This window comes from Meleagris gallopavo, chromosome 5 (assembly GCF_000146605.3).
Source record: "Meleagris gallopavo isolate NT-WF06-2002-E0010 breed Aviagen turkey brand Nicholas breeding stock chromosome 5, Turkey_5.1, whole genome shotgun sequence".
Taxonomy (NCBI): Eukaryota; Metazoa; Chordata; class Aves; order Galliformes; family Phasianidae; genus Meleagris; species Meleagris gallopavo.
Window position 1 is genome coordinate 10,631,418 of NC_015015.2, and position 25,597 is coordinate 10,657,014.

A 25,597-nucleotide genomic window follows, 5' to 3' on the forward strand; every position below is an offset into this window, starting at 1 on the left:
TATCAAAAAAGGGCTTCCCAAAACATAGTACAACAAACACAGCTCAGCCCCTTCCAGGACTGGCTTGGCTTGCTTTCACTGTTCAAAGAAGTTGGCGAGCAAATATTTATTGTAAGAGACAGAACAGAAGCCATAGGGGAAGTGACTGAAATCTGGGGATAATTCACAAAATCCTGGCCTGTGTTACAAAAGGAAGCTAGTGTTATGCATCTTTCGTTTGCATTTTTTTTATTATTGTTGCTAGGTTTAAATAGATAAAAACAACTTATTGATGATTACATCTCATTTTCAGCTAGCATCTTTCCCAGCTGCTTTTAAGTTAACAGGAAGCAAGTATAAGGCAACACAGACATTTTTTGGCAAGTTTATTCATGTCGTGGTGGCCTTGTGCTTCACAGATATTCCATATATTGCAGCAAGATTATTTGTTCAATAAAGTACAATTCAGTATTACAAAGATAACAGATTCTATCTCTTAAAATACTACAATTTTCCCTAGAGAGCACCACTATGCTGCTCCAGGCCTGGTGTCTCCATATGGTCATGGCAGGTCTTTTCCCACGGCCAACGAGGAGTGGCAAAGCCACATCACTGGACTTTGCTCTCTCTCTGGAGACTTGATGTCACCTTGGCAGAAAGCCACCAGACAGACTATCTGCATTCACCTCAACCCAAGCTGGGTTTGCACTCCCACATGCAACGGGTGTAGATACCCAATGGCACCATTCTTGGAATGAAGGAAACCCCAAGCAGAGGACATCTTCCAGAGGAGAGGACAGAATGCGTGGTGTTACATTGCCATCTTGTGGAGAGCTCCCACTGGAAACAAAGAAATAAAGATGGCTGACTAATGAGTTGCGGCCCTACTGCCGCCATCACATTCTTCAAGGACACCCATTGCAAGCTCACGCGTGACTACATACTTGTAGCCATGCTGTGGCTCAATAGACCACTATATAGTTATTCCTCCTCCAAGTGGTGGAGTCTGGGAGCTTCATGAAAAAGGTCCTATGGGTGGACATCATCATCCCATTGCTTTACCGCCTGGATTTGCAGACTCAGCATTAAAATTGATCACGGATGCAGCTGATGTGAAACAAGAGTCTGGTCTAGGCCAGACTTCAGGAGTGTTACCACAGCCACCACCGGCTCCTGCAATGCTGCTATCTACAAAAGAAAAGCATGGCTCAGCTCTTTGAATCTGGGCTTCCACACGCTCGAGAATGAAGGAAAATGCATTTCCTTTTGTTCAGTGCAGAAGAAGCCTCTGGTGGAATGCTTTTTATATTAGTGTTGTCCCCAGAGAGGGTCAAATATACAAACCCACAACATGCTCCTCCTGTTTGTATGATGGAATACTGTGCTGACAGACTGGAGGAGAATTACTGACAAGTGCTACCATGTGGACTTTTACAGTGATGCCTTGTATTGGTTCCCATCTGGTGATGATGTGCACTTTTGCGATTGCGCTGACACTATGCTCCCTCTTAAGAATCTGCAGAGTAATTTTTTCAAACGAAGAGCAAAAGCATTGTTTATTATTTATTCAGCACTAAGGAGGTCTGTGACTTTGCAGGCCTTTACAATTACAGAGAGGAGAGAAAAAAAAAAAAAAGGCAAAAAGAAATAAAAGAAATCACAGGTCCCTGCTTCAAGGCCCTTAGCAAAAGAAATTAAACATGAAACAGTGAGGAAGACTAAACCAGAGAAAATGAGTATGTGGGTTCCACGAGCAACGACACATGAAAAACATGACATATGAATAACACCTTATTGCCTGAGCACCACATTGGAGAACAGCACTGTCTCTGGAAGAGAGAAAATACATCCAGAACTGATTAGGAGGAGGAAGTTGTCCTTCCAGGTCATCAACTGCCAACCAAATTCTGCACTATCTGGAAGTAAATAAACCTAATCCCTCAGAATTGGGGAACACAGCACATCACACTTACAAGCATTTGAAGTGTGGGCTGAAGTTTTCAAGACCACAAGAGAGAAGCATAGACTTTGAGTTCAAGGAAATGTGATACCTCCTCAAAGAAAGGGTCATGTTTTTTGAAATGTAAGATATGGATAACTATGGAGATGCTGGCCAACAACAACCAGACACAAATGCCAACACCTCCCAATGGGACTAGAGGCAGTAAATTTGAGCTCCACATATTTCTGATGGGTCTTCTCCTAAACCCCAATTGCCAGTAAATTAAACGTATTTTAGAATTAGACCTATAGAGATGCAAAACTGCTGTGGTACTCAGGGGAAGTGCAGACTGATACCTTTGTTTGGACAAAGATCTATCTGATAGCGGCAGAGGTACAGGCAGAGTGTATTTGTTTTTCTGCAGGCCATATAATTTAATATCTCATGAGATCTTAGTTAAGAAACAAATACTTAGCACTGTGTGGAAATAGTAAGGCATATTAGATATACCAAAACATTTCAGTGACAGATCTCAGCTACAAATAATGCAGTCATTACTGGGAGGGGCACTACACAAATGGGATTATTATTAGCAAGAAGCTTTAGGGAAGCAGTTGTTAGTCCAACAGTGTTTAGCACTTTCAACAACAATGTAGAGAATAGAAAATCCACGATAGTGGTATTTGCAGATGACATACAGATAACTAAGATAGTAAAGAACAAAGAGGACAGGTTGAATCAGGGGGACATGTGAATTACCTGCTTCAATTACCATAGTCTAACACGTGCATTTCAGTGAAAGCATGTGAAATGAATCACAGACGGCAATGAAGGCTGAGATTCAACCCTACTCATCTCCTGCCCCTAACAGAGAAACCCAAACTAAGCGCTTTGTTAACTTCAGCTTCCTCAGTGAAGAAAAGATGGCACTGTGAGGAGGAAAATCTGGCTGAAGCTTGAAGGGCTGAAGGGCTTACTCTCAGGGCAAAAACCTCTGCCTTCAAAAGCACAGGTTCAACAAACAGCATAAAGAAAGTAAAAAGGAGCCAAATTAGCAAATGAGATTTCAGGGCAATGGTTTAATATCTAACATTATTCACAGGTGTACAAAAATGTAATTTTTTGAAACAGGGAAGTGCTTTTGACCCCGGGTCAGTCACTATTAAAATAATTAAAAGAATTGTTTCTTCATTCTGGGCATCCCAAATTCGGGCTAGATATGGATGTCTGAGTTCAAAGTAAAGCCACAAAAATGATCTTGTGAGAGGTAACAAGTTTTAAAATGTAGTGAGTTAAAGCTTTTAGCTGAGTTCAGTCAAAATGTGACTGTGTACTTTTAAATATAAGTACTTTCACATAGAAAAGATGTCTTAACAAGCCTTAACAAGTCTTTCAGCCAGAGACAAAGACTCAGAAAATCTTCAGGCTAGTGTTAGACAAATGCAACTTTGAATGAAGGAGGATATGATTTCCTAGTTGCACATACAGTTAGTTTAACATTAGAGATGTAATGAAATCACAAGCCATTTTGAATTTGTCAGATGCAAATGGACATTAAAGCACTCTGGCAGCTATGATGACATGGAACTGCTTGGGTTTAAGAACACGTCCTTGGACAGTTATTGCGAAGCAGTAAATGCATGGTAACTCACCATTTTAAGGTAACCTACTCTTGGATCAATATACATCGTAAAACATTCATTCCAAGAAGGAATCTGCAGCCTATCTATATCAGAGGAGAAAAAACAGAGGCTCACCATAGTCTATTCCTACTTAGGGATCAAAGAAAAGGAAACCTCAAATAGAAATAACAGGAGTGTTAGGAAAAGAGAAAAAATGAACCTACACATCTTTATACCAAAGCAGTAAGATTCACTTATTGAGAGTAGGGATGGACAGCTCCATTATGAGAGTCTTTAGGCTTCTGTACCACAGGATCTTCATGTTGTCCTGCAAAACTCTTCCAGGCTGCCAAACTTTGACTTGTGATTTAGATACCCCTCCCAAATAGTTAAATGTCTGTCTGAAGAAACAGTTCTGAGGAATGGCAGCCCTCCTGTATTTGAGACAATGGTCTCGCAAAAATCTAAAGGCTTCTGATTTCAATGGCAACTGGAGCATCCTTATAACTACCTTGGCAAAATACGGCAGTTTTACATTATTTCCTCTGCCCTTATGCTGCTTTTTAAGCTCCTCAAGACTTATGAGCCTTTCCTATTCTCCATAGCTAAGACACCAGCTTTCTTCCAGATAAACTCTACAGAACAGTTCCACATTCCCTACACATAAACCTGTGCAACTTTGCAAGTCGATCATGCGGGGACAACATGAAATAAATGGAATTGAATATCAAGTTGACACAGAGGAGATTGTACTTGAGTGTATTATTCATTTCCATATTTAATTCATTACATTCTCCCATCTTTTTTTTTTTTCCTTCTCAATTTGTATGAAGCTGCAACACATTTTCCAGCCTGCTGTGCTGGAACACTGCAGTGTCAAGGGATTCAGTGGTTAAATGTAAGACCTTGTTGTCATACTGTGCACTGGGCCTTTGTCCTCAGGAAACTGACAGCTCCAAGTTAGATAACAACTAGTAAATCATCATCTTTGCTACAGTGTTTGTAAAGGCAGGTAGGGGGGGCAGGAAGAAGACTTTTTTTATTGCAGGAAAAGCAAGAAACCTTTCTTTCAAGGGATTAACAACTTATCTGACCACCCATTTCTGAGGTCTCCTCCTAAATCTCTGTCCTTCCTGATATTGCCATTTTTGACCTGCTTTTCAAGTTGGAAGAGGATATTTGTCTGGGAGGTCTGAGCAGGGTGTGAAAGACAGAAAAGGTTATGGACAAGAAAAAGATGCCTTTTCTGGTGGAAACCAGAAGACAGCCTGATTTTGTACTTCAGCAATAGTCATTCATTATTCTCTAAAGGTTAAACTTGCTTGGAAAGCCCATTGGAGGATGCCTACACTGGTTGGTTGCAGGGATTGGATAAGATGACTTAACACAATGTGTTTTCTTTTCCAGTCTTGATTCCCATGATTTTTTAATAAGCCAATCTTGAATGGCTACTGAAATTTCCCTTCTCTGCTTTCTAACTCTTCCCTGAATTTACCCTCAGCATTATGGAACTGACCCACAGTTTTATCTTCTCCCCTTGGAGAGAAACCATCCGACTTCTCCCCTGCCTGAGAGTCGGTGACACACCTCTGCTTCAATCCTGAGCAGTTTCTACCTCAATGCAGCTGAGGTTCCACTAGAACTTATTTTTATTCAGCTGTGTATGAAGCAATGCAGTCCTGCAGTGGCATGTTGATGCATGTAGAAGAGAAAAACAAAATATTTAATCCTAGCCAGATGAAAGAAAGGAGGAGAAATAATGGAGAGAAAAAAATGAAAACCAACAAAAAAAACTATGAGTTCCTCTACATTCTCTCTTGCTAAGTTTTTCTTCTGAAGCCAGATGTTTGACAGATGGCTTCAAAGTGAAGTTGTGCTTAACACTTCTAGATAGTCTGAGCGTCCTGTCCTGTACATTTTTTGCTGTTGCTTGGAAAACTGCAGTGACAACTGGATGGGAGTTGCTATAGGTTCATAACTTCACTGCTGTGACATAGGTTGTCCTCAAGATACAGCAGTCTGTATCTGAAAGCAGAGTAGGCTGGAGAGGAGAGGCAAGTCTGAACAGAGCCCTTTCATCGCCTTTCCTCCCCTGGAAATGCCCATAGGCTTGATGTTCAGATGGGAGGAAGTGGGTGACAGCAAAGGTCCTGTCACCTTAAAAATGATGTCATCCTCTGAGTTTTTTGTTTTACAGTATCTCTGATTCTCTTAGCGGAGAAATGCTAAATCTCCAAGCATTTTGCAAGCCAATAAATTCTAGCTAATTAGTTATGATACTTCATTTCAATAATTCCAGGATGTTCCACTTTGTTCTTGGAACTTAATTTCACCATGATTCCAGACACTGCCTGTTCTCTGCCACTTCCATTACTTCTGAGTACTTCGTCACTCTCTTTATAGCATCCACTCATTCCTACATGTCTTCCCAACAGTTCTGCTTCTTACTGCAAACAACCATCATTTTCCACATATTCCCTTGCCACTTTCTCTTCAACAGATCCCCGCAGTTTTGTTTGGAGGAACAATTAATCCAAGCTTACCCACTCTTTCACGCTCCTGCAGACTGCCCTGCAACGCAATGGCTGTGATTCACATAACCAGACCACCAACTACTCAAAGTAAGACTACAAGATCCATGAGCATCCCACACACTGTGAAGATGCAAGATTTGGGGATAAGGACCCATTGAATTCATATTTCCACCCAGCACAGTAAGATGAACTATCACTTGGCTCACAGTAAAATAAGGGAACTGAGAAAACAATAGGACAACACAGTTTAGCTCTCGCGTTAAGGAAAGAAAGCGTGCCTGGTATTTTGGCTTCTCCCTCTATTCAATCTGTTATTCGTCCTAAAACAGGCACCTTTTTGAATCTGATGAATCTTCTCCCCATTTCTGGTCTTTTCTGGGCAGGTGCTGTCTATTACTTCGCACTCGTATATCATCTATCCAAAAGGCATTTCGGGGTCAGGAAACATTACTGTAGTACTAATGTCATCATAGAGATGAGAGGAACAGGAAGCAGGGGGAACAAAGAGGTCACAGATACTGTGTCTGAGATGAAGCAAGGACGGAGGTAGAAAAGAGAGAAAACAGAACAGAAAAGAGATGGTGGAAAACTCTCTCAAAATAACCTGAACAGGTCTGTCCATCCAGCCAGTGGGTGACAAGTGAAAGCTGCCCTATGGCCAGCCAACAGCAGTCTCTATCCACCAAAGAAAAAACAACGCCGGGTACAATGTTAGAGCATGGATCTGACTGTGGGGGGGATTTCTCTCCCCACAGTACTTTTTAAATTGGACTTTAATTACTGGCAACTGGAACCAGCAAAAATATTGAAAATATACACACATTTTTGTTACAACTCCCTACCTTATTTCCAAAACATTCTCATAACTGTCTGAAAAGATTCTACAGATCACTCTGAGAATATTAGGTGACAGTGAAATAGTTATGACACAAGACCTGTTTCTAAATGGAATTCTTACTCTTTTACACATCCTCAGTATTAGTAAACAGTGTATTTTCTTGCTCGGTTGCTCATACAGAGCAAACACTGATCAAACCTGATTGGTGAATCTTGTTTAGCCTTTAACTGACCCACATACAGTTTACTGGCTGAAAGTCTATTATGAAGCAATAAAAATGTTACACAGGATCAGCTGTGCTTAAGAGCTTTGTGAAAGAAGCATATTTTGCAGGAAGTACTTGAAAGATGAGATAGAGATTGTTTAGTGTGCAAGGGATTTGCTCCAAAGCCCACTGAGGGTGATGGAATGACTTCAATTGATTCCAATGGTCTTTGGATCAGAACCAAGGAGAACTAGTGCCAGGCATAAAGGGCAACATAAAAGAAGGCACAAAAAAATAAAATTCAAAACTAAATATGGTGGGAGAAGTCCTGGCCATACTGAAGTCAAAGACCTTTTTTTTCAATAACTTCAAAGGGTTAGGACTTCTCCAAGCAAATTGTGAAATGATATTGTTACAGATCTATTATTCAAATGGTCTGCAGTGGTAGAAGGTCCCACTTCCAAACATTCTCATGGCCATGATGCTACAAGTCATAGCACTTCCTCTTCAGCAATCAAGGAACTATGCCTAATTAGAAGAAAAATCATCTTCTGTGCCTGTGAGGTGGTGTCTCTGGTGAGACAGCCTGTGTGTGTGCCAGCTGTTGTGTTTTTCATCTGTCCCATTACACTGACATAGTTATTTAATACAGACCACTACCATCCGATGCCAACAGCTGTAGCTAATCGGCATATGGTCGTTTCTGATGAAAAGCTTTTCAGATCAGAACATGTCAATCCATCAAACCCAAGACTTCTGATGGGGGATGTACTTCAACCAACTCCTCCAGTTTTAAATTCCAAGTTTGTTTTTAAAATTAAGCCACTAGCAGTAAAAGACTAAAATATGAAGAAGTCGATATCAAAATCAAATGTTTTAGCTGATGCTAGAGGAAAAAAAATATCTATTCAAAACCTGGGTTTTCACTTTGTGAATTTTTTTAAATTTTGGCTGTTGGCCCAAGTTTAAAACACAGGTTCAGTTAAAAAAAAATTACTGAAAATGTTCACAGGATAGGAAAGCCATTTCCTGCCAACTCTATATTGGCTTACAGTTCTGACGCATGCAAGCTGGGTTTGAGTTAGCAGATTAGGCCCAGATCCAAAAAGGGACCTAGGCACTTAAAGTGGGACTGAGGTATGCAAGTCCCAGACAAAGGTTCTCAGTCCCTGGAAACCACTGAGTTTTCAGAATTAATAATTCTACTTCGGAGCATGCCCCAGAGCACCTCAGCCTCAAAAGGCATCTCCACCTTTACCTCTCACCAGCGTTTCCCCGGCTCTCCTTCAGTGTGCCCACCAAAATCAAGGCCCTTCAGATATGCGACAGCAACATCGTTTTCTTCCAAAAACACAAAGGGAGGAAGAGGTGGTACCACCTTATCACACAATAACTCAGTGCTTGGAGCACACACCCAAGCAGAGCAGGGCGACTTCCACCTCCTACCCACCCCGCAGCCTAGACGAAGTCCTCCCTCTCCTCCACTGTCCTTCAGTCAAATGCAAGAGGGAACCAGAAGATGTCCTTTGGTCTCCTCTGGCAAGCTTTGTTTAAGCACTTGATCTCGTTATTTTCAACACAGAAACATAGAAAACATTCTCAGAGGGAAGAGAAACCCAAGAGCCACACAATTTTCTCTTCAGGAGAGGTCTTTGGAGGTGAGGCTTTCCTGCACTCTCAGCGGTGCCTTATCCTGTCTCAGGCAGCTCCACAATGAGCACTGGCCTTTCTGCTTCCTAGCTGTCCCCTCAGGCAGCTGTTAGCCCCACTAAGAGGACTTAGCCTGCCCACAGGTCCACAGAGGCCCACAGCCTCACTACTGCTGCATACCCAGAGCTGGGAGTTAGGCTTCCTTGTTTACATCTCCTCCTTTCTTTTTATCTTTTCCACCCCCTTTCTTCCCTCCCTCCCCCTTTAGTATAGAATATATTTTAAAAACAAGTGCCTGCATTCGAGCTGCTGCAAACTCTTGTTTCCTTGGAGAAATGTTTGTGCTCTTTAACTTAAAGAATTTCTGAAACATATAGGAAAGGAATTTCATAAACTGCTCATTGAAAAACATTCCATACATTCCCCTCTCATCCAGAGACACCCGTGTGTGGTCTCCGACAAGGTCAGGTTTGGGGCTACGTAACGGGGACAGAGATTCCAGCGCTTGGAAAACAACAGATACCACAGAGCATGAGGCGGGGGGGTGTTGGGGGAAGACCTCGTGACTCCCTGTGCTGGAGGATGGGAGACCACCGGAAAGCCAACAGACAGTAAACACCATGCGTTATCCCAGGGAGGAAAATCCCAGAGAGAACCTCCCGCGGATCTGTTGAGAGAGTGACATCAGCCTCTGTGCCTCTAAGGAAGGGAAAGAATGGACAGGAAGTCAGGGGTTCCTGGTTATTCACCTAAGAAAGGTGAAGACACCCAAGGAGGTCCTTTGGAGGTGGATTAGATGCCCAGCACAAACACTGCAGCCAGGTAAGGGAGATTGTTACAGCTGTGTGCAGGGATGGAATGAACACCCTTGCTGCAGATGGCCTACCCTCTGTTTTGAAATCAGGGATTATCCCTTGGGGGTGCTCTGAAGCTCTAGGAATGAGTGCTCTGCACATCTTCAGTTTACACTGTTTGCAGAAACCATAACGTTGTTATTTCCAAACCAAGTAATCTGAAACATGCCAAAGGCACCATTCCTAATCCACTACGATGAACATGACTCACGGCAGGTCTTAAAACAAAATTAACCAAAGAGAAGAAAAAAACACATAAGGAAAATCATCTCTTGGAGAAAGTCCTTCCCTTGTACCTGATGAAATGTCACAAGATGTGTTTTATTACACAATTTTCCACTGAAGTCCTCATGTTATAATTGATTCCTGAGTTTAGATCAGTTGGAGATATGTTAACTCACAGGAGGTATTCTAAGAAAGTCACATATACAAGTAAGTCCAAACTGGAAACCCAGGCTTTGTGGAAATCGATAAGCAGTCCATGATTCTTGCAGCCCTGCTTATCTCATTTCAGTATGCACAGTAGCATGCAACCAGTGTGAGACTATTTCAATTTGGTAGGGTACTGCTATTTTCTTAGGGTTCATTAATGACCACAAGACTTGCTCGATGCAATCATGATCCAAACCTTTTTACCTGCTCCCCATGTCATTCATGCAATTAAGTAAATCTGTCATCCTCAGCCATCATAAAGGAGACTTAAGCCTAGGTAGTTATTTGTTCTTGCCTAGATTTAGCTCAATATCACAGAATCATTTGAGTTGGAAGGGACTCTTAGAGGCCATCTGGTCCAACTCCCCTGCAATGAAGAGACATCTACACTACATCAGGTGCTCAGAGCCTCATCCAGCCTCACCTTGAATGTCTCCAAGGACAGGGCTTTCACCACCTCTCTGGGCAACCTGTGCCAATGCCTCATCACCCTTATTGTAAAACAAACAAACCTTCTTCCTCATACTCAATCTAAATCTCTCATCTTCTAGTTTAAAACCCTTTCCCCTTCTCTTATCGAAAAGACCCTGCTGAAGAGCCTGTCAGTTCTTTCTTACAGCCCTCCTTTAGATACTGAAAGGCTGCTAACAGATCACCCAGCAGCATTTTCTTCCCCAAGCTGAACAGATCCAGCTCTCTCAGAGTAGCTGTCCTTGCAGAGTAGCTGTTCCATCCCTTGGATCATTTTTGTGGCCCTCCGTTGGACATGGTCCAACAGTGTCTCCTCTGTACTGAGAACTCCACATCTGGATGCAGGTGAGTATTTGGGGGGAGTGGGGGAGGGGAAGGAAGCTTAGGCTGGAAATAGCAGCTCTTCAGTCACCTTTACAGACATATCTTATTGCAATAAACTGACCACAAACAATAGCCTTTTTAGTTTACTGTAGCAAATGACTAGGAGTAAGAAATAGCTGGAAACAAACATGCGTTGACAATATTACAGTTGCTTAAACCCTTTACATTTCAGATCCTGAGTCAGAAGAAGGGAAATGCAAGGAATAATTACAAATATCCAACTTCATCTTGTACATCATCTTGACTGGATGAAGCAGCTGGCACAAAGAAAGACCTGCTAGTGAAGCACAACTTATCGCCCTCATCGCTGCTGCTGTAGGTTGTCTCTGCTCTCCTGTTTGTTCTCTTCTAGCTCTTTATAAATTCAATCCAGCTATTAACAATATCCATTAGCTCCTCCAGAAGATTATCTCAGCTTTAGCAACTGGAATGCAGGGATTAGAAAAAAAACATTCCGTTTTGTTTTTAATAAAAGTATATGTTGATTTAAACTGATGGCTTTTAACATCTGTTGTGCAAGTCTTTGTGGTAATAACCCTCAGAGATTGTTGGAGCACGAGATAATTTAGTAGGTAATAAACATCAGTGATTTCATTAATAAAATATTTTAGCACAGACATTACAAATGGGAAGAAGCAAGACATCCACCTGCTTAATAACTGCATTGCTGAGGCTGAAACTCTGGCTGTTGGCGCAGTAGGAGGTGACCTGGTAACTCTCACCTGAACAGCAGCACCACGGCTACTACCATGCGCACGTGCAGTGGAAGAAGGGCTGCATCCAGGACCCATCATGAAGCTTCTGACTACCACCATATGAAGCACTGATTTCGAAATGCCTTACCAACACGGAGTTGTTCTCAGTTCCTGACATTGCTTTAACCCAGCTGACAACACTTTCCTGGAGTGCCGGATGACTGTTAACTGGAAAATGGTGACATAGATTGAGCAGAGAGTACAAAAAGCCACTTTGCCAACTGCTGGGTCTCTCAAGCAGGCCCAAAGAACCACAGTTCCTGGCAGAAGAGCTGAAAAACCTTCTGCAGGAATCTTCCTCCACAGGGAAAGCTTTTGAATGCTATTCCCAGCCAAAACCAAATTTCTTCTGGAAGTTGTTTTATTGATCATTTGCGTGTGTTGAGGGAGACCAGCTTTTAAGACAAAAAAGAAGTTAAAAACCTCCTAAAAATTTTCCAAGTCAAAAATGGTAACGGGGAAGGAGAGAAAATTATTTTCTGGATGAGGTTATCCTTCAGGCCTTCACAGATCCAGAGACCAAGTGATGAGGAAATGCCCCAAGCCACGCAGTTATGCACATTCTGGTGGCCTTTCACACCAGCTTTTCTTTCCCTGCACAACAATGATGCTGAAGGAGTGCTTGTGCACTTGGGTCCCAACCCAATATGAGACCTAGGATTGCATCCCAGCAGTTTGGGCACAGTTTGCATACATTGCTCCTTCCTCAGAATACGACAGAAGCTCTAGGGTGTCCTCCTCCAGCCTTGGCCCTGTCATGGAGGCCAGCCCTGCTCATGCAATACTGTAGCAGGCATCCCAGCTCAATGTTCCCCTGCAAAAAACAGATGAAGGGAGAGTGGTTTGGGCCAGAGCGTGTTGAATTGAAAGCATCTGAAAAGTTGTCCTTCCTTGTGGTTTTGCGGTGAGCATAAACATAACAGCTTGGGAAACTCTTTTGGGGCTATGCTGAAGGATCCCTTTGAGGCTTCCTGCCCGCAGCAGTTTCCTCCTCAGCAAAAGGTTGAGAGGGGCCTCTCAGTGGGGGCTCACCAAGACACTGATTGCTGTCTACTATCTGGGGTCAGGGAAGGGTTGTGTAGCAGGGTGGAGTTTTCCCTTCTTTTTAATGACCAGAACCAGACCCAGGTTCTCCTACAAAGCTAGAGCCACGGAGAAGAACAAGCAATGTAGCTCTGCAGGGAGAAGGAGCACCTGCCTGTCCCCAGGTCTCTTTGGCTGCAGTCTCCAGACAGTGGGATAGAAGACATTTATCTTTACTAGGAAAAAAAAAAAACAAGAATTACCTAAGGTTGATGAAGATGAGACCAAATAAATTACCTGGGAGAACAGGATGATTTATACTTTTCCAGATGAGCTCACAAACTGGTCTAATGGCAGCGCTATCTTGATCCGGAAAATTAGGTGTAAAATATGATTTCTATGAGTTCCCTGGAATTACATCTGTTTTTTAATACAAGCCTAGCATTTTGTCCCAGTGAAGACAAAGCCAGCTTTAGCCATTAAGACTACAGCTAGAGAGGAGAATGGGACAGATCACTTTCTTTAACAAGATGTGACAAACTGTCAGTAGTCTCAGTCCTTAAGAAAACTGTTACCCAGGATGTTTCATTTATGTGCTGGCTCTTAGAATCTTTTGTCATACAGTGTTCAGAAAGAGCAGGCTGTCCCTTAACTTCAGATAGACGTATTGAGGCTGCATCTGAACTGGGTGGCTGACTTGTGCAATGATGCATCCTAAAGTTACAGCGGTTGCAAACATACAGAACAGAACATGGCTGTAGCAGACCCAGCTGATGGTTTCCACTCTGTGACCACAAGGCTGTGTGGAGGAGAAGGCTGCCTTCACAGTTAGAACAGAGTTTATCTGGATATACCAATTACATGCAGCACCTTCTCAAGGGTCAATAGTGAGCTTGTGTTCCTGACTGTCCTACCCAAGTTCTGGACTTCCTGGACATTGTCATAGATCACCCTATTGTAATATTGCCCACTTTCCATGAAAGGGCATAGTGACTAGCAGAAACATTCTTTATCCATCAAAGCTTGACCCACTTGAGGATAGACCTAGAGTTATTCATAAAGCTGCCAAGAACTTTCCACAGATTTTATCAGGTATTCTAAGCAGGAGGAATCACTCCTGAAGCTGTTTGGGAATGAATCAGAGAGGGAAATCCCTCAATGTTTCTGACTGACCATATTCTGACATTTCAGGATGTGGAAAAAAGCATCACCACTTTCAACAACAACATTGAGCATCCGTTAGAATATGTGATTTTTGTTTGTTGGTTTGAAAAATTGTTTTGATTCTCTCTACAAGACTAAACAGTTATTTAGCCATTTAGACCACAAATAAAGTGTTGGTAAATATAGGAAAGATTAACTTATAACTTCTTCTGCCAGTAGCTAAGTGCAACAGCAGTTTTCACCACGACAAATTCCCAATTGCTCCTGTTAGCTTCTGCACTCAGAAACATGGGAAGCAACAGCACAAAATCTAGAGATGTTTGCTATTTTAACAAGCCATTGAGAAGAATCGCTGAAATGCAGCATTTTATCCCTCAAATAATCAAATTACAACTAAGCTGCAGATTTTCTTTCTTGATACCTGTTGCTTTGTAACTGTTGCTTCCTTCCTATTTCCACAGGAATGATCCCCAAAGCTAGAGGGACCACCAAGCAAAGGGCATGGTTGAGGCCAGACCCATTTCCTCAGCTCCCTGATGTGCTGGCCTTCACACTCTGCAGAAAGGAACCTACATCCAAGAAACGTATCTGCAGTTCAATCTGTTACAAACCACACAGAAGAGAACAATAAAGTGAAATGGTGAAAAAGTGGTCAGTAACAAAGGGAGATCCACAAAAAAAACCCTTTGTTCTTTCACATGGACTGGCCAAAGCCCTTTGATCCAATATAGCTTTAATGAAAAGTATGTCTTGGCTGTCCCCAGGCACACAACACTGCTGCTGCTGGTGGACTAAGATGCCTGGGGACCCACACCACAAAAGAGAGAAGGAACCTCAGCAAACAGCAGTTGAGGAGGACATACAGTTTTGCTGCTTCTTTTATCTCCTCTTAACAGCCTAATTGGAGTGTAATGAATTTGGGGTTGGTGCTCTCTGCCAGACTTGCTTCTTTGATGTGTTTTTGGCCTCTGAGCTATAAAAATGTGATGGAAACCAAAACCAAGATATTACACCTCCATAAAGTGTCTCTGGGTTTACCATAAAATTCCACCATTTGTTCCAAATGGCCAAAGCCACTAACAGGCCCCTGCTAGCCAAGATGCTTGGGTAATGAATAAGAAGCAGAGAAAGATGCCACTGTGAATCAGAACTAAGAATGTGTGCTAATGGCAACAGACTGATTCCAGGCCATAATGTGGAACAGAAGAGCACTGTGATCATGATCCTCTGCAACTGTGTCCAGCAGGACCTGTTGGTGACATTTGAAAGCCTGCAGTGGGATAGGAGGATTTGGCAAGGTAGGCAGAGTATCTAGGTCATGCCTATAGAGCACCTTAATCTGGCCACACTGCCACTGACCAGGTCACTTCTGTGCCTCAGCACTTCTTGCTCTACTTGGAAGTTGGATTGGACCACAATTAGAAGGTCAGTGAGGAACTCGCTTCCCACTAAGCCACGTGTGTTTATACCTGAAGTGTAGACTCACAGAAAGCCCTTTACCAGTACATTAGTCTTTCTCCCACCCTGTGGGTACTGTCCTTCCTTAGCCTGTGAGCTGTCCTACACTGTGATAGCAGATGACCACCACTCCCTTTTTGGCTCTCAAAAGGGCTTTCCCACTGGCAAATATTAGCCAAAACACATACATCTCCAACACACCAACTGCATTGGTTTGAACTTGAGGCTGCCACCCACCACTGCCTGCCATAGCCCTCTGCCAGGGTCACCATCCTCACGATGAGGAAGGCAGAAGTGCAGATAGCATATGAGGCCTTGAAGGGTCTTTCCAGAGCACATCCCACATGGCAGAGGGGTCCTCATCACTTCATTTACATTCCTCAGGCCTGTGATACATCCCCCTGGGAACACTTGAGAAACCTGCCGATGCTTTATGATCAAAATAGCAGAGGGCCCCACACACAGTTCATCTCCAGAGATGCAAAGACATAAATCACAGAAAGCTGGTTTTGAAATCACTCCACTAAATACGCATGTTCACCTGTTTCTATTCAAGCATCAACTAAGCAAGTTCATGTTTGATGAGCCAACTTATCTACCCCGAAACTCACAGAGCCCAGAGAAAAATCCAACTCATATCTGTTTACTTGTCTGCAGTGTTCTTGCTGATGATAAAAAACTATGTGCATGCTTGGAAAAATTCTGGACATCGATAGTTCACTTGCTTTCAGAGTGAGTATCTAGGGCTAAATTTCCACCCAATTTAAATCGATAAAGCCACATCAGTTTTAGGGAAGCTGCCCTCAATTGACAGATGCTGGGAATCTGGCTCTAAGCCCGACCTCTTCATAAAACAGTACTCACTCTGTAACTGCATGTTTGAGACACAGGCTGCTGATAAGATGCACTCCTAGTTAAACATAGTGCTTGTTCCGCTATGATTCACACTGAAGAGCAGTTAACTGATGCAGCTGTTCTGGACAGAAGCCTGCTCTTCACAAGAAAAGCATTTTTTGGACTAGGTGTACTTGCATAGCTTTGTTGATAAGCAAACTGTATCCTCAAATGTCAAGACAAACTACGCTCCCAGTGCTGACACTAGAGACAGAGACAATCCCTCTTTTTACCTTTCAGTGACTGCTTTCACCTTAGACCCATCAGATGCAAGCAGAGAGGCATTTTCTGCCTTGCTCATTCCTGAGGTGGGAGTCAGAGGAGAAACCAAAAGGCTGCACAGCTGAATATTAACCCCACATCTCCCCTGAGTCCCAGAGCCTTGTTCACTGCTTCCCGAGACTGTCACTCGCCCAGGGCCATGAGCACACCAGACCATACACGTGCAAGCAGGCGTACACAGCTGAAGGGCTGGAACAGCTCCTTTTACTGAACATCTGGACTTACACATATAAACTACTCAACACTCTCATCCAGAATTACAGAGTCTTTCATATCTTATCTCTCAAAAGCCACTTATCGGCCCACGGCTTTCAGACTGCAGCCTCTCCTGTCTGCCAAAGTGGAACCCAGCCATGCACAAACACAGCCATGAACAACAGCAGCCCCTCTCTCCTCTCCCACGCTGAAGGCTATAGCTCCTCTGATCGGGGCTTGAACTTCAGAGGCAGTAGGAATAGCTCCATCTACCCCACAGCCTTGGGCTGAAGGAGGAACTTTTGCAGAGTTTAACCACAGGGCAACAGATCACCAATGCGGTAATGCCTCCTTGCATCCCAGGCTGAAGAGGGTGACTAATTAATGGCGCATGTTTATGTTCCATAATGGTGGTGGACAATAAGGAAATATTCATAAGCAAACACTGAAACATGTTACTCTTGTTGCTGCAGCACTCAGAGGCATAAGGCGTATCTGTAGCCTCCGTGTGCTAGATGCTGTTCAAACACAGACTGAAAAGACAGGTTTGTGCACATAAATTAAAAGTCAATAATGAGAACTAGCCTGAATTTTTGTTTAGTAAAGGTTTCTTTCTAATAAAATATCCCTTTTGTTTCTAACTCTAACAAAATGCTCAACACAAAGCTCCATTGGTGGGCTGACATTTTGCACCCCTAGTGAAGGAAGAAATACCTCTTCATTGGTTCTGCTTTCCCATCTCCTTTTAAAGGAAAGAAAGAAGCAGAAGAGGGAATGCAGGAAAAACTCAGTTTCATAACCATGAAAATGCTCTGTTTTTAGCATTCATTGGGCAAAACTCTTACTCCCCTTTTTCCCCAAACTTTTCAATTCTTTCCATGAAAATTCTTAAAGAAAATGGAAAATACTTCCTCCATGTCATAAGAGATGACATCACCAGATTCCACATTAAGCTAAAAACCTGTATTAATGCTAGAGGATGAGATAGAAGCTTTGACATTGCTGCAATGAGAACCACAGCAACCCTTTCCTTAGCAAGCAAATGGTGCTGGGGCCACGTAACATGGGAGATGGACAGGAATGGGGCTGGAAGGAGAAAGGCAGCGACATTACAGTGGGTGAAAGTATAAAATAAACCAAAGTCATTGCTAGCTCTGGACCAGCCGAGCTAACGTCGTATTTCTCGGCTGTATGGACTGCACATGGGCCGTACATGTTTTTTGTTCAGTCCAAGAGAGGTCTGTCGCAAGAACAACTGTCTCTGCTGTTGTTATGAAACCAAAATTCAGGCACAACTCTCAGCCGACGGGTCTCGTTCCAGCGGCTGATGATACAGCCCAGAGAACGAAGATAAACCAGATAATCAGGCACCCTTGGGGAAACAGTGAAAATAACATCCTTAATAGTAGTGGTAGAAGGAGAGGGTACAGGTGCCGTGCCGTGCCTTCCCCAAGCGTCCCCCAACCCACATGCACTTCGGCCCCATCAGGCAGTCCTCCTCTGGCAAAAAACATGCTTTCAGATGCTGCTGCCAAACCTCAGAAATGTATATTGCTGTTCTGGCTATGTTCAGGAGGAAGGGGAAGGGAAGGCAGTGCGCAATTTTCAACAGTTTCTCCTTGGAAAGGGGCCCCCTAATTTTCTGAAAGGGGCCATGGAGGAGGAAGGAAAAAAGAGAGAGGCTCTGTCCCAGTTTAATCCCTTTTCCCAAAGTAGTTATACATGGAGAATTCATGATGGAGTTCCCCCTTTGGGCTTTGAGCCTCAAATCATTTCATAACACACAGAGCCCATCTGAAACCTTTTGATCACGTCACTTCTGAGGTCGCTGTGTTTATGGGTGTAGCCGCGCACACAGGCGGGTGGGACGGGGAGCAGAGGCACCCTGTGCTCCACACGCCATGCCGATGGAGGAAAACAACCCCAAACACAACAAAATAAAATAATAAAAAAAGCAGATTAAAAAAAAAACTGAAACGACTGCAGGATGACGACCGTTGATAGTGCTGGTTTCTGTAACGAGAACTCAGCAAGTCTCCATGCTGCTGTCAAGATGGCTCTACCTGGGACCTTGTGAATGGCTATCTCACTCGACCAAACCTAGCGCAAGGACCCTCTGATTGTTCAACTGGCAATTACCCAGGCTACACAGAAGCAGGCCAAGTGAAGGGCTCTGCTCAGCTCCATGGGCTGCTTTGACTTAAACAGGCCTTATTTCACCCCCCTTATACTGCAAGTTAACTTTACTCTGGGAGAACCAGAGAGTCTGGGATTTCAGCGACAACACTCTATAGACTTGATTCCCAAAAAATACTATTAATTGTTCCCGTACTTAAGTCATTTAGGCTCCCACAGCTCAGCCAAAATTATTCAGCTGACCAAGAAGAGTAGAATCCTCCCTTTAGGCTAATAGGAATGAGGTGTACAAGCCAAGATTCTCAAAGGGATCAGATCTTCTTAAAATCATCAGTGTTTAGTCATATTAGTAAAGAGCATTCAAGGCTCTGGACCTAAACACCAATGCCCTAAAGAAAAATTAAATGTCCAGAAAAGTTTACAAAGGTAACTGGAAGACTGCATTTCAGGGACTCAAGCAGGGATATCAGTCCTTTGGCAAATTTCACTTGCTGGTGGTTATTAAACCAGTACTTGGTTGGTTTAATTAAAATTCATGGTAAATAGATTTACTTTCTCCAGTGCTCTGTATGGACATATTTAAATACATTTACTTCCATTTAGCTAAACTTGGTAACTGACTCTTCTAAATGTTTCCACATGGTGGCTTGGATTTTTTTTTTTCCAAACTAAATCAATTTTAAACCAATTTTCGTTACATTGGTGGTTTTGCATGTCCACAAGCCCTGCGGGCCTCTTGGATTGGAAAACTTGGCGTGAAATCCAGCCCAAAAGGCCAAGTGCTGAAACTCGATGAAAATGAAACCACCTTAATCTATAGGGGAAGCTGTCTGCCCAGGCTGCGAGCACGTTCCTGGGGCATTGGTCTTACATGGTTCGGGGGCAGACATGACCAAGACTTGCCTCTGGACACAGCCACCACTCAGCCCCCAGTAGGTCTGTGATTTGGCAGCAGCGAGCTCAAATCCTGGCTGGTGGAAAGCCCTTGAAGAATAGCCCTTGGGACAATCAAAATCTGATCAGAATCCTTTTTTATTTATTTATTTTATGAAGTGGCTTCAAGCTAACTGGAAACCTGGCCCACGGCTTCTTCAAAACCTGGCCCAAAGCTTTCCTGCAATTCAGCCCAGGTTTACAAACTTGGCTGGCGTTAGGTTTATTGCACCTAGTTTGGGGCTTTGCTGTGAACATTTTGTGAAGATCCAGCTCTTGAAATTAACTGGGCTCTGCTGTTTTGAGCCTGGACCAGCATCCCTCATGTTCATAAACTCCACACCAATTTATTTACTGTCATGCAGAAAGTACTTGAGGGTGGGTGGCTGTATTTTTAAGGGAGAGGTCACTTGTGTGCAATTAATAAATCAATTCATTAAATCCAAATGCGTGAATTGATGAGATGAAGACTACTTACTGCAGAGCTTTGACTTATCAAAGCAATCTTTCACACTGCTGAGGAGCCAGGTTTGCTACAGTCCTGCATCCCCACCCATGGTGTCTATAGTAAGCAAACCTCAAGAAATCTTGGAGGAGCACCCAGCATCTGAGATACTTCAGAAATAGAGGCGATAGCTTCAGAAGAGACATTTCTCCTGAAAGATAAAAGCTGAGATATTCTGCCTCCTGGTAGGTTTAGGGCAACGAAAAAAGCCAACAATACTTTTGGTTTCCCAACATTAGCACTTCTAGTACTTCTGCTGCTGTGTAAAACTAGAAAAGAATGGGTTTATTTACAGTTGAACTGGTATTTTTCCCCCCCCAAAAAACCTCAAAAATGGTGACCACTCAAAGCAGAGCCAAGCTGGCTCTTGTCAAAGGTTCAGCATGGCTCTTATTACTGAGGGGAGTGTGGTCGTGTTGCAAAGATAGTGGCTAGGGAGTCGGGCCACTGTTCTTGGCTACCCTGCTACCCCACCATGTAACCTAGGAAAGTCACGTCTCGCCTCCACAGCTCCGCGTTCCTCACTGTCCCGCGCCTCTTGGCTATTTAGGCTGCCAGCTTTATGGTCCAAAGTCTGTCTCTTACTATTCTAGCTACCACCATAATTACGAGAATTTGATACATGCTGCTTTCCAGCACCCCTTCCCACAAAGCTTTGTTGGAGCAGCTCGCTTTGTATGCACAAGCAGTGGGGCAGAGATGTGAATTAAGATGCTTTCTCCATGGAGGTTTCCTCACTGCCTTCTCATCGGGTCCCATGCTCACACCACACTTGGGGACATCCTCACATTTTGTCACAGTTACTCTCATTCCCATCCAATAACTTCATTCACACATGCGCACAGCTGAGACACCACATCAACCTCTGTCATCCCTACTTGGAACATATGTGCTACAAGGAACAATCTCCCCCACCACCCAGAATAAAAACCCTCAGCATCCTGCCCTGAAGGGGCTGCAATATGGCACAGCACAGTTTACCAGGGATATTCAATGCAAAGACAGACACGTGAAGCACAAAGAGCCTGTAGTGTCAGCACGAGTTACACAAAGGGAAAGAATTGATATAACACTGGTGGATGAGCCCACAAAGAACTGGCAGAGAGGGATTAAAGCTTAACTGTCTGCCACATGCACTGGGACATACTGCCTTCACTCTCTTATAAGGCTCTTTACATAGATACACACATATATATATTATGTATATAAAGGCTAAAACATGGAAGCGTGCATGCTAGGCAGCCAAAGCATGAGTGTATATGCATATACACATCACTTCTACAAGGGGCATGACAAGTAGCAAGGAGAAAGTAACAGCGTGCACCTACAGTTTTTGTCTTGATCTAACCCACCTGAAACCGTGCCCAATTTCAACTCCTGCAGGTTAAGTCAGCACAATAAGCTGAGATATCATGCAGCCATGACACGCAGATGATCACACTGAGATACTGTCTATCTCAGCTTCTTCTCAGAGCTTGGCGTCACATGTTTTATCAACAAATAACATGTCTTTACTACTGCCAGCCCTGCTGAACCACTGTAGCTGCAGACAAGCAAGCTGTGTTTGCTTCTCTTTCATTTGTCATCAACACAATAGCCAGCCAAGTCCTCATTCCAGCATCTTACATGTTGGTAACAAACAGGCAAAAAGAGAAGAAGCTGGATTTCAGCTGGCTGCACTGATGCAGAGGCATAAGTAAAGTGAAAAATGTCTCAACATTAAAAAAAAAAATCACTGAGAAAAATATATCATAGGAAAACAGGAGTTTGAACAACAACCACCACCACCACCACCAAAACACCTCAGTCTGGTTCAGGTGTCCACTCAGCACTTCCTGCTCTTTAAGACAGTGCTGTATATACATGCTCTTCCTTCACCAACATACTGTCAAGTCCAGTTTGACATGAGATTTGCACGCAGTTTGGAGAGGTTCTCCCATTTATTCTCAGATAGCAGTAACCTTTTCCACTCTCCCTTACTGAAAGCTGTGAGGAGGAAGCCCACATCCCACCACATCTAGGACCATCCTGAGGTTTGGTGTTACTTGAGAAGCAAACAATATTCGGAGTAAAGGAAAGCAGTGACTCCTTTCCTACCATTAGCAGCTCACATTTTGCTGCTGTCTGACCGCAGGATAGGAGAACGTTAGACTGCTACAGACACTAAAGAGCACATCACACACGTAACTGTAGCACTTAATAGGCTCATTTAGCATGCAGAGGCCAGTGCATATACAGTACAACTCAAGAATAGAAGAGGGCTCAGATTTAGCTGACAACTTGGTCAAAAGGAGATCAAGAAATCTTTTACGGACGTTTGGCTTCTGCATTCAGGGGCCATTTCAGATCTGGATCAAAGTCCCTCTGTTAGCAAAGCACAGTGCTCAGAGCAGACCACAAGGGGAAAAAGCAGGGAAGGAAGATGAGAGAAACCACCAGCAGGAAGATCTCTGGACTACGACAGAATGTTGCTGAAAGGGAAGAACATTTTTGAAACACGAGCACAGAGATAAAATCTATTCTAAGGTGAGGATCAGCTAAATATTGCAAAGGCCTTTCATCACAATCTGGACACGTGCAAAGCAGTCTACATAATAAACAACGCATTTACCAATGGCCTCCTAATTTGCTTCTGAACCACATCATCTTGCAAATCTCCATCATCTGCCCTACTCACAAACTACCCCGACACCAGCGCAGAAGTCTGCAACCTGCTTTCTGAGATACCCTCCAATTAGAAGCTCAACAAGGCTCATGCTTCAAGGTGCTTGACCAAAAATACTCATTTCCCAACTGGGAAATGTTTCACAGGCTGCCTTAGAGCCTTGGAGCATGTGAAGCAAGGGAAGGAAGAGGAAATACAACCACAGAAGCACACAGAAGCCAACACAATCAGCCCTGGGGTTGGGGAATCCCTCCTCATACATATACACACATGTATATATAACCATGCTAGTCACTGCTATGGCAACTAACACAACAAAGATATCCTTTTAAAGGCCCTGTGGTAAGGAGGAAAAATATTTTGCTATATATATCGTTGCCTATTGACGTCAAAATCATTTGAAATAAAGTAACCTTTAAGCTCGGGTGGCTCCGGTCGTCATTTCTCCTCTGCAGGTACTGAAATTACGTTCACGTCACAATGAGCATCTGTTACCTTTCGTGGAAAAAAAAAGTAACCAAAGAGAGCTGAGTCAGAAAGTTTTCTATCAAACAGTCTCCCACACCCTCACCAAAGGAAGACAAAATTAAAAAAAAACCTCCTAAAATCTAAGAAGGGCTGAATCCTGAGGGTGTCATTTAGTCACTCTTTGGGCAGTGCCCATGCTGATGTCAGAAGGAAATTGCCAATTTTGGTAATTAGTGAAAATGAAGAACCTGGAGTCAGCTGTGACAATTTAATTCAGCTGAATATCTAAAGAGTTCACTGGAAAAAGGCAAGCTGAAAGAGCTAAGTCTGGGCTGAGTTGCAAAAATAGAATGCTCCATATGAGAGTGATTTTAGGAACTTTGCTCCCACAGCCAAGAGCTTGTAGATCAGAGCAGTTCTACCTCTGTGCACATCTATGTATAACCCTGCACCATGGGCCTTCAACAAGACTTGCACTCTTTGCACTAATGTCAGTAGTGCAATTATTTTTATAATGACACTAATGAATTAGCTGCTGCTATACATCCAAGAAATACAAGTGAATGGATTTAGAAGGCAGAGTGGAAGGGTGGGAATTTAGATGTTAATTTGCAGTGGTCCGCATGAATACATCTTTACTGAAGGAAAAACCAACAAGAACAAGTAACACAGCCCTATAAGTTAAGAGGATGGATGTTGGTAATTGTTCATACACAAGGCACGAAGGCATCTTTGGCATTAGATAGCTCTATGATTTCTTCCCTAGTGCATAGAATCAACAAACACTGTACCTCTCACCTCCTCCCACCATCTAGGAGATGGAAACCCCACCCTATCTTGGTGCCCAAAAATCACCCCCTGGGCTCCCCCTTGGAAGAGCTAGGGGAGATGCTTCAAGTCACTTTTGGCTTGGTGAGGATTTTAGCCAGCTTGAAGGATGCTGATCTGCCTGCACATCCTACCACAACAGTGCAGAGCACAAGCTAGGCCATGTTTCTCCCACAAGTATCAGGGAATATTTCAAAGAAAAAGCATTTATTATAATTTCTTGGTAGTAAATCTTACTCAACACGGTGAGCTTGAACAGACACACAAATACAGCAAAGTCACTTGAGCACCGTGGGCTGTTATGTACTATTAAGTCATCTGCAGTCCCACAGTGAATCCATTTACAGTGTGGTCCTGCATTGATTTTAGTCTGTTCCCCTCTCTCTTTTTTTGCCTTTGGTACATCAAGCTATAGTCTACAAATAATTCAAGAAGACTTGAATCAGCCTTATGAAGGAGAATCAGCAATTTCATATTCTTTCAGAGGCCTTAGGAACTTCCCTTCTCCTCAGTCACTTGTTTTCCAAGACTCATAGAACTGCTGCAGTTCTCATCCCTCCTGCCTATCTGCTAAATTCACCTCCGAGCACAGGGAATCAGAGGGTTTGAGTTACTCCTGGGCTACTGAGATGCACAGGGAGACCACTGCCAGTATTGTGGTTCTTTGGTTATGCATGGTTATATGCCTCTACAGCATCCTCATGCAATTTAGCACCTTACTACAGCACATTATGGTACACATCCTAATTGTCCCACATCTGTTATTCCTCAAATTCTTCTGCAACCTCTTGTACCATCAGCCACATCAGCTCTCCCTACAGAATTATCCTGAAGAACTTTGCCTACAAGTTTCTCTTCGTGGCTCAGCCTGGACTCACAGGCACCACAGAAGAATCCCCAGTTACCCCTCAACACCTTCCAGCCTCACTGCATACCTTCTCTCATCTAACCAACAAAAACAAGCACACTTTTCTGAAGACCTCACCCTTTCCTCATCGGTCTATACCATATAGCTTAGGAAGCCAACATACTAAAACTTCTACTAACTACAGACTGACTCAGCCCTGACTCATAGATGCTTTCAGAAAAGCACCTTTGCATTACCACCATCCCTCAGCCTTTTCCCAAAAAACATCTTTCTCCACCTCCATTCCTACCTCCTTCCTTCCTAGAAGGTTGTGTAGAAAACCACTCTCCTTGCTTCTTTCTCCTTGTATTAACACCAGGTGCCAGCCCCTCCCCCCAAGATAATCAGGTCCAGATGAGTTGTGCTCCTATAACTACATTTTCAAAGGAGGATCTCTCCCCCCTGTCAAGGGCAGCTGTGGAAAGCAGGTGCATCTGAGACAGGTTTCTCTGAAGCCCATGCAAGAATTAGAT

General features: G+C 43.4%; 1 long non-coding RNA gene across 2 annotated transcripts; it reads right to left on the bottom strand.

Annotated features, from left to right (window-relative positions):
- Nucleotides 1–218: 218 nt before the first annotated feature.
- On the bottom strand, nt 219–25,597 carry LOC104911009. 2 transcript variants are annotated; one of them, XR_793564.3, is made up of 3 exons: nt 25,375–25,597; nt 23,335–23,416; nt 219–819 (listed from the first exon to the last, which is right to left on the bottom strand). It is a non-coding gene; the product is annotated as an uncharacterized LOC104911009 (long non-coding RNA). The 2 variants fall into 2 exon arrangements; XR_002114974.2 differs by lacking the exon at nt 219–819 and adding an exon at nt 10,770–12,480.